This window comes from Cebus imitator, unplaced genomic scaffold (assembly GCF_001604975.1).
Source record: "Cebus imitator isolate Cc_AM_T3 unplaced genomic scaffold, Cebus_imitator-1.0 Scaffold99, whole genome shotgun sequence".
NCBI classification, from domain to species: Eukaryota; Metazoa; Chordata; class Mammalia; order Primates; family Cebidae; genus Cebus; species Cebus imitator.
Genome location: NW_016107414.1, coordinates 403,810 through 413,202, shown reverse-complemented (window position 1 = coordinate 413,202; position 9,393 = coordinate 403,810). Strand labels below are relative to the sequence as shown.

Here is a 9,393-nt window from a genome sequence, read left to right as displayed (position 1 = left end):
TTTTAGTAGAGATGGGGTTTCACCATGTTGACCAGGATGGTCTCGATCTCTTGACCTCGTGATCCACCCGCCTCGGCCTCCCAAAGTGCTGGGATTACAGGCTTGAGCCACTGCGCCCAGCCTAAAGACCTTTTCTTAATTGACATTAAGACATTACAAGTTTTAAACTGTGGACATTAATAATCTAACAAACAAAACATCCCAGTTTACTGATTCCACCTTTTGCTTGATTGAGGAATTTTTCATTGTTTAGTGAAACTGTTTAATGCAGTCCTGTGGAGGAAATTATCCTTAAAATAGCATTTCGTACAGAGGGCCAATGATTTTGACTTAGAACTGAAATTGTCAAGGAAACCCCTGCAGCATGAACATCATGTTGTAGAAGAGCTGGGCATACCTCTTCCTCTAGGCCAAGTAGAGCTCACAGGCCCCCTCAAGTAGAATGGGGTCCACTGGCATGAGCAGTCCCTAGGCTCATGTCCATGCCCATGCCCATGCCCATGCCCATGGTGGTGCTTGACTTTGCTTTGGGGCTTAATCCTGATATCATTTGCTCATTACTTTTTAATTAAGTTTATACTTGAATAATCAGTTTTACTCCTGAAAAATTTTGAAGCCAGCACTTGAATTTGTTTATATTCACATACTTTGTATATGAAGTTATGACATTGGAGTTTATGAAACTGTCCTAACGTGGCTCATGCTTGTGACATCAGAGCAACTGGTCAGTTCATTGCAGGGTGAATTAGCAGCAGTTGGCTAGTGAGAGCAACTGATTAGTGGCTCGTTTTGTTTTGTTTTGTTTTGTTTTTTGTTTTAGATGGAGTTTCTCTCTGTCACCCAGGCTGAAGTGCAATGGCGCAATCTTGGCTCACTGAAACCTCTGCCTCCCAGGTTCAAGTAGTTCTCCTGCCTCAGCCTCCTGAGTGGTAGCTCTATATATATATATATATTTTTTAATTTCTGCATGAATTTCTCCTCAGAAAGGTAGCTTTATTTTTAAACCATTTATTGTATTGTGTAGACAGAGCATAATTGCCCTGGAAAAGATTTTTTTTTAACTCTTACGCAGTCCAGCCTTTCCATCATTTCACTTTATGAGTCACTCACATCATCATCAGTCATTCCTCTGACCTTAAGAATTTACATCTTACCGTCTCTGTGATTGAAGCAGACTTCTCGCCTTACTTCACTCATTCTCCTCATTTTTCTGTGGGCTCTCCCTTAGAGACACATGGCCCCAGCCCCCTCCTCAGCATATGTGATAACACCCTTCCCTGCGGCCTTCCGTGGTCACAGCAGCAGGGGTTGCCCACCCCCTCCAGCTAGGGCTTCTTCTAACAAGCACTGTGAGAAATGCACAGGCCTGGGGTTGTGGGGAACAGAAGTTGGTTAGTGGGTACAGAGATACAGTTAGATGGAAGGAATTGTTCTAGCATTCGATATTACAGCAGGGAAACTACGTTTTGCAATAATTTGTTGTATATTTGAAAATAGCTAGAAGAACCAGAATGTTCCCAAAGCAAAGGAAGATAGGCGAGGTGAAGGAAATCCGTTACCCGGATTCAGTCCACTAGACATTTGCTACAGGTATCCATTATCACAGGTACCTCAAAAACATGTACAACTCTTAATTTAAAATTTTTGAAAGAAAAGAAAACCGGCCAGAATATAAATAAAATAAGAAAGCCAAAGGCCAATTTTAGGTGAAGAACTCCAGTACTTCAGAAAGAGAGGGGCAGCACTATCTTACTATGGGAATATGACCAGTTGATAAAATGTTATTGTTCTTTGCCATTGGTAATAAGATAGTTAACATAAGTGGTCAGAACTTTGCTGAATTTGTAACAGAGCATTTGCTAAGTATGTAAAAGTCCAAATCAAGTCTTGAAGAAAACAGCTACAGCATTGAGCCTACACGTAAAAAAAGCTAAGCCATCCCACCAGCAATCTCTGTTTCTCCTAAGAATGTCATGCCTTTTCAAGACCTGATGCAAGGAATAAGATATTTGTGCCTTTTTATAATAGCATCTCTTATGAAAGTAAAATTCAGTTGCTTACAGTTGTGGCCGCTTCGTAGCACTATGAGAAACAGCCCAAAGTTATGGCCTTGGCTTCACTGCATGACACGTGGCCTGGTTACCTGTAATGGAATGCTGCTGCGGCGGTTTGCCAAGTTTCTCTGGATGTTTGAAGACTTTATTTTTGCAGTCTTAACCTTGGGCTGGACCTAAGTCGATGTCAACCATATGATGTCTGCATTGTTTGTAGATGCTGACAAAAGAAAACTAGACCTTTGGTTTTTTTGTTGTGAGATTTTTCTTTTCATACCTATGCTCCTAGTAGATAGCTTGCAAGTGAAAGTTGATTTGCCATACCTTTAAATAATACTGTTTTAGCTTGAATATTCTATAATACACTTTTATAGAGTATAACATGCTGAGTCACTGTTTTGTTGTAAGAAAGGTGTAAACATTTTGTTAATAAAATGCTATGTTTACAAATATATGTATTTGCCTTCCAAATGGTTTCTCTTTGTGATATTGCTCATCATATGTTCTTCTTAACCAAATATTCTGAAGTCATTTTCAAATGACCTTTGGATACTGAAGTACCAGAATTTTGACAACTGTAGTGTCTGGTGAGCAGCAAGTTATTTTTACCAAAGTATTTGAAGCGTCCCAGCTTCCCATATCTTATCTTACCCAACCCCTTCCTCTCCTTGCTCTTCAGTAGTTAAGAAGGGGGGTTCTAGAGACAGGTCAGCAAGGCTACCAGTGAGCACTCAGAGGGAAGTTTGCTGCCCCTGGAAGAAAGGAACAGTGCAATGCCCTTATGGAACAAATGGGCTTCCCTCATCTTCCATTATTTTGGGGATTTCATCAAAGATACTAGTCTTTCTATCCCAGTGTTGACTTGAACGCTGCATCCCAGTAGTCTTCATTGCCAGCAGAAGCACTGGCTCACACATAGCCATGTTCTCTTTTCTGTTCCTTTTAGGTAGAAGCACATTTGCCTGTAGAGTGTAGTTGTGCCAAAGAGTACCTACAAGTTCAAGTGAGGGAATCGGAGAGAGCAGAGAGGGCTTGAGACAGACACTTGGATTTGAGTCTCATCAGAGCATCTTTCTAGGCCTTGTGGCCCTAGACAAGGTCCTTAACCTCTCTGACTTGGGTTTCCTTCATCTTCACCAAGGGAGGAGCACTTACAGCATGTGGCTGTTTTGGTGGGATGCCGATAGCTGTCATTTAACACAGCATTAACAAAGCATAAACACTCCCACATAATTTATTTTTGTAAGCTGTCTTTCTGATAATCCTTTTCTGATTCAGTTAAAATAACTTTGATATAAGTCTGGTGGTTTGCTGTTTAGTTTTTTCCATGTTTTTAAGCACAACATACAAAAAATGCCATGAATCTTGGGTACAGCTCAATTCAGTTTCACAAAGGTTACCCACATAACCAGCCCTCAGATCACAAAGCGGGACATCTACCATACCTCGCATGCCCCACCTTGTGCCCCTTTTCTAACATCACTGATTAGTTTTGTCTGGTTTCAACTTTGTGTACATACCATATGGCTCCATATGGGTCTGGTTCTTTCATCCAGCATGGTATGTCATATTCTCATTCGTTCTCACTGCTATATAGGATTTCATTGTGTGAATAAACCACCATTTATTCTATATTGATAGACATTGGATTTTTCCAGATTTTTGCCATTTAAATGTAGCACAATGAACCTTACATACATCTTTGGTATAAAGGTTTGTATAGTTTCTCTTGGGCACGTGCCTGGGAGTGGAATTACAAAGTCATGAGAAATACACACACATATACACATTCTCAACATCTGTAATTGTTTTTGCTTTTGTAGATAGGTTTATAAAGTGGTGTACCTGGCTGGCATAGTGGCTCACACCTGTAATCCCAACACTTTGGGAGGCAGAGGCGGGTGGATCACTTAAGGTCAGAAGTTTGAGACCAGCCTGACCAATATGGTGAAACTCTGACTCTACTAAAAATACAAAAATTAGCCAGGCGTGGTGGCGGGTTCCTGTAATCCCAGGTACTTGGGAGGCTGAGGCAGGAGAATCACTTGAAGCTGGGAGGTGGAGGTTGCAGTGAGCCAAGATGACACCATTGTACTCTAGCCTGAGCAACAGGAATGAAACTCCATCTCAAAAAATAAAGTGGTGTATCAGTATTGCTCCCCTTAGCAGTGTGCAAGAATTCTAGTCGCACAGCATCCTTGCTAACACTTGACATTATTCTCTTCTGCTTTTAAAGTCTGGAAATCTGCAGTCCAAGCTGTTAACAGAACTCACCTCTGAGAAGAGAGGCTTGGGCCACAGAACGTCACCTGGTTTTCACTGTGTCCTATAGATGTACTTCTGTACTTTTAAATTTTTTTGCCATGAGTATGTGTGGACTATTTTCTTATTCAAAAAAAAATCAGGAACTCTTGCACCCTGATCCTGTCTTCAAATCATTAATGAAAATAGGCCCAATAGATACACTGAAGTTGCATTTGTCTTATTTTTCCCCTTTTAAACACACACACACACTTCAGCTTGGTCAGTAAAAACCTTAGGGCCAGATTTGGGGCAAGTGTGTAAAACTTTATAGCACACATTCATTTCATTCTGGTATTTATATCTTTTCTTTTTTAATTTTTTATTTTTTTTATTTTTTTAGTCTCTGTAGAGACTGTCAAAAATTGCCAAAGCTGACTATATTTCAAGTCGTCATGGCGGAGTATTGGGAAAAGTTTTCAATTAGCAATAATCGTGCCTCAGAAGAACCTCATTGGCTACGATACTGCCACTGCGCAAAGCTAATATATATCTTTTCAAGCTGCTCCAAATCCTCTTGGACAATAGGGGATAGAGGGAGCATACATAAATACCGTTAAGAAGGAGATATCCAGGTGCCCCCACTCAGGAAAGAAAAAGAGAATGTTAGTCTCTACCCTGTCAAAACAGAACTATGGCAGAAGCCAGTCTCATTTGTTCACGCCAAGAAAATGGGAATTGCTGCACCAAAAAGGAAAACACAAATTAGCACACACCAAAACAAACAGAGATGTTTTAAATGCAGGCACAAAACAGCTTTGCTTTGTTTTTCCACAAGCAACTGGCTGCTTGCCTTGGACCTATAAGAACTAAATTATGGACCTAGATTTCTAAGTAACCTCCAAGCTTATTGCAGATTTTTTTCCATTAGAATTTAAGAAGCAGATTTCCACTGAGATACTAAATTATAAAACACAGAACCTTTTAAATCTGTCAGTTGTTGGCTTATAATAATACTGGCCAAAAACATGATTCTCCACTAAAAATGTCAGTGTTGGTTGGGAAGCCAAGCATCATCAGCCTTCTAGAATTTACCCACCAGGAGTATTGTCACTTTTCATTATAACACCGGTGGAGCTTGTAAAGAGAGGAAGGAAAAAAAGAAAGCTTTCAGCTAGCACCTGGTCAAAATGAATCACCTTGTTAATTTGATCTTAATCAGACTTCTATTTGCTTTTTTTTTTTTTTTTTTGACGCAATTTTTCAGCATCTTCCAGGAAACAATCTAAAAATCCAGAGACCACATTTTGAGAAATGTGCTTGAAGGTAACAGAATGTCAGATACTGCTGTTAGAGGGGCAGGAACAGAACAAGGGGGTCAGATTTCTCTTTATTAATATTCCACGCAGAATAAACCTGCAAGCCTCTCTTAAATAAAATACATGGAAAATATAACGGAAAAGCTACAAGGTTTCACTCCATTAGAAAAAGGGCATTTTTAAGAAGAAAATTGCGGGGCTGTGAATGTAAATTAGAGGCTAATGCACAATGTTAGGGCGTAGAATCTGCGCCAGTGGTATACTATCATCAACATTAAAATTGCCATCAGCCACTCAAGTGATAAGGTCAGGTCATATCTTGTTTGCATATAAATGAGAACATCTAACAGTTAAAACACACACACACAAGCAAACATGACAACAGACTGGGCTGGGTGACATGAAAGCTCTCTGCCAGTTGGGTGGTTTGCTGTCTGAGTCATTTCTTAATATCCAGGCCCTCAAATCATAAACTATCCCACCAAGAACGTTTTGCATGCTTAAATTTATTTTTATATTTCCTATTTCCAAGATGATACGCCCCTTATTAGAGAATTGAGTTTGCTATGGGTTTCTTTCCCTGTTCTTAAATTACTTCTTCTGAAGGTAATAGGAGAGGACAACGTTGGTAGCCAAGTGGCAGTTTTTGTAAATGGCCTGTGAATGACCTTGTAGGTGCTGAAAGGACAGCAAGTGATGAAGCCTCTTACAGCACGTGTATGAAGATGATTATTGTGTATATGAAAGTCTCCCCCCAAAAAAACAGCCACCTGATGGAAGGAAGAACCCTGCCAACATGGAATGGGAAAAAAAAAACTTTACAACTCTTCAGTGTTCCCTGGAGTGGAGGGATATGTACGGTTAAGTTTAAATCTAGAAATTGTGAAGAGAACATTTCAAGAAGTGGAATAAAACTGGACTTGCTTGGGATGGTCTCTGGAATGAATGACGTGTGGGCTTATTTATCAAAAAGGGCTTCGAAGCCAGATGGAAGACATTCCTTAGTCTTTCCCTGTACTTAAGTGAGGCAGTGAATGTACTTAAACCTTGCCTACCTCTTCTGTGAGTTGGTGTGTGATTTTAAATTGCTACAGGATAACGCTGTAAACTTTATGAGACTACTGTGAATAGCTAATGAGGGCAAGCAGTCGGGCTATATAAATCAGTATTATTCACTGCACCAATAATAAACATACAAATTCCATTATTAGCCTTAGCATACAACTGCTTGTTCCAAAACCATGTACATTTTAGTGCCTGTTTTTTTTCACCATGGGTCCACTAGGGACTTCTTTATTGTTTTGGCATTAAAGCCTAAAAAATATAAAAGCTTGTCTTTACTTTTCATAATGCTGCCATTTAAAAATAATGCACCCACACAGGCATGCGTGTACACATACAAACACGAAATGAAGAAAAGATAAATGACTTAAGTTGCAAAGTAAAATGAGAAAAAGACAAAAGGTTCTTTGTAGCCGCAGCTGCAGGAGAATAATCGGTTCAAAGGGGTTTTGCCGGGAGACATGTTGCTCAGAGCAGGGAGCAGAGAGGCTGGGAAGGAATTAGGGGACAGCCAAGGAAGCGGGGCGCCCTGGAGACCTTGCAGAGAGCACAGCAGCTGCCGAGGCCGGTCAAAGATTCCATTCCTGCCCTCCCAGGTACCCACTTTCAAAGGCTGAGCCATCTTCATTTATTATTTGCTTTCTCAAACATTGAAACACTCCTGCCACTGCAAAGTCCTACATCTCAGACTCCCAGGAATAAATAAATGAAAAACCGGGACAGGGCTTCGGGACTCCTATCACGTGCCATGCACTATCACAAGACAAATAAATGAGGAGCCCAGTAGGGAATTAATTGATCTTCCAAGTAATAAAGAAATGGAGAGATGGTTCTTTGGGTGATACCTTTCCCATAGGAGGAAATAGCAGAAGGTATGTATGACATTTTCCTTTTCCTGGTTGCTGCTAATTAAGAAACATCGGCTTTTACTTAAAAACACGTAAATATTGGAGGAGAGGGGATATCGTCACAGAGTTCAAAATAATCATGAAGAACTGGCTTTTGGCCAGGCAGGATGGCTCATGCCTGTAATCCCAGCATTTTGGGAGGCTGAGGTGGGCGGATCACTTGAGGTCAGGAGTTCAAGACCAGCTGGGCCAACATGGTGAAATGCTGTCTCTACTAAAAATACAAAAATCAACCAGGTATGGTGGTGCATGCCTGTAATCCTAGCTACTCCGGAGGCTGAGGTGGGAGGATTGCTTGAATCCAGGAGGCGGAAGTTGCAGTGAGCTGAGATCATGCCACTTCACTCCAGCCTGAGCGACAGAGTGAGACTCCGTCTCAAAAACAAAACAAAACAAAACAAAAAAAACGGTGTTCAGTGCCCCATTCCTGAATGTAGTTGGGGTATTTGGTACAAAAGGAGTTTACCAAACCCAACTACGTGATGAACTTACTTCCTTCACTAAGTATCCGAAGACAGACAAACCCGCCTGCAACAACGGTCTCAGAAAACACAAGTGCTCCCAAGCTCACACATCACACAACCCCCAGATTCTGACATCAGAGAAAGACCAGGGGAGCTCGTTGAAATCCCTGGTGGTGAGAGACACCCCGAGTGTGCCATTCTCGTGATAAGAGTTAACATCGCTGCAGCAAGGACTTTACTTGAGCCATTCACCGGCTCCTCCTCAGATCCAAGAGGCAGAAACTCTCATTATTCCCACCGGACAGGTGAAATGGCCAAGTCTCAGACAGTGAGGAGGAGAAAATCAGCCCCTGGCCCCAGAGGCTGGCCTGGCCCTCGCAGCTGGCTTGGTATATCTCCTGTCAAAGAGACAATTACAACAACACAAGGCCACAATTTCACAAGACAATTTCAGCAATGTCACAGGACACCGACATCACACAAGGCCACTCTGACCATGACAGGTCAGAACATGAACAAGACTTCGCCGTCACTCTAGTCTTTGTGGAAGCAATCACAGCATGACCCCAAGTTTTGACAGCACCTGACCCAGAGCAAAGCTCACTTCCTGGCCCCCCGCCCTGCAATCACTGACACTATCCCCAATCCCGGTCTCTTCCGACCCTTCTTAGGGAACTGCCTCACACTCCCAAGTGCCCAGGCGGTGAACTTCTTCGCCCACAGATGTGTTCTTGGGGGTCTCTGTCTGGAAGGCATTGCCAGCAGCCTAAGGCAGTCACAGTGCTGCGAAGGGCTGTTGGGACCCAGGCCATTGGCCTGCAGACCCCACAGTTTCCCGACTCCCTGATCTGCACAGGGAGGGCTCAGAGCAAAGACAGCTTCCCTTCTCAGCGCAGAACGGCGGGGCCTGCTGCCACCATTTGGATTTCAGGAGCGTGTTGCATGGCCTTTACCTGTTGTAATCACTCTTGTTTGGGGTTTTCCCCCAGATGCAGAAGCACAGTTGTGACAGTCACTTGAGAATCTATGGCTCTAAGCATTCCTGGGAGTGGGGAGCAGAAAAATGCAAATGGAGAAACCAAAACTTAAAATGCCTGGCGTGGTCTCCCCTGCACCACCACCTCACACCACTCTCTCTGACTCTCTCTCCCTCCCTCTCTCTCCTCCCTCTCTCTTCCCTGCTTCTCTGCTCCTCCATCTCTCTCTCCTCCCCCCTTACTCTTCCCTCTTCCTTTCTCGCTCTTTCTCTTTCTCTTCCCTCTCTCTCTTCCCCCCTCCTCCCTCTTCTCTCTTCCCTCCCCATGTATACATATCTCCATATATATATCTCCCTCTCCCCCAACTG

At 42.4% G+C, this 9,393-nt stretch overlaps 1 non-coding gene across 1 annotated transcript; it reads right to left on the bottom strand.

Annotated features, from left to right (window-relative positions):
• Positions 1-4,698: 4,698 nt before the first annotated feature.
• Positions 4,699-4,839, bottom strand: LOC119472419. Its single transcript, XR_005201573.1, has one exon. It is a non-coding gene; the product is annotated as a U4 spliceosomal RNA (small nuclear RNA).
• Between the last annotated feature and the right edge of the window lie 4,554 nt (positions 4,840-9,393).